This window comes from Fukomys damarensis, unplaced genomic scaffold (assembly GCF_012274545.1).
Source record: "Fukomys damarensis isolate Sample0158 unplaced genomic scaffold, DMR_v1.0_HiC HiC_scaffold_20, whole genome shotgun sequence".
Lineage (NCBI taxonomy): Eukaryota > Metazoa > Chordata > Mammalia > Rodentia > Bathyergidae > Fukomys > Fukomys damarensis.
In genome coordinates this window covers 2,233,556-2,233,800 of record NW_022900932.1, presented here as the reverse complement: position 1 = coordinate 2,233,800, position 245 = coordinate 2,233,556, and positions in this window count along the sequence as shown.

The following is a 245-nucleotide window of genomic DNA, read 5'->3' as shown; positions in this document are numbered from 1 at the left end:
CCTCCTTCGGGTGTCGGGAGCGGCGGGCGGGAGCGCGGCTGACCCCACTTCCGGCCCCGCTTTTCCCCCCTGCCCCATTTCCTCTAGCGGTCGCCTCGCCGCCGCTCTGACGTCAGAGGATGCGCGGAAGACGCCGTCCGAACGTAACTGGTTGAGTGCTCCGAGGGGCTGAACGATGCCGGAAGGGAACTACGCGTGCGCACAACAGGACCCTGGCCGGGGCGGGGGGCGGAGCACGCCTCCTC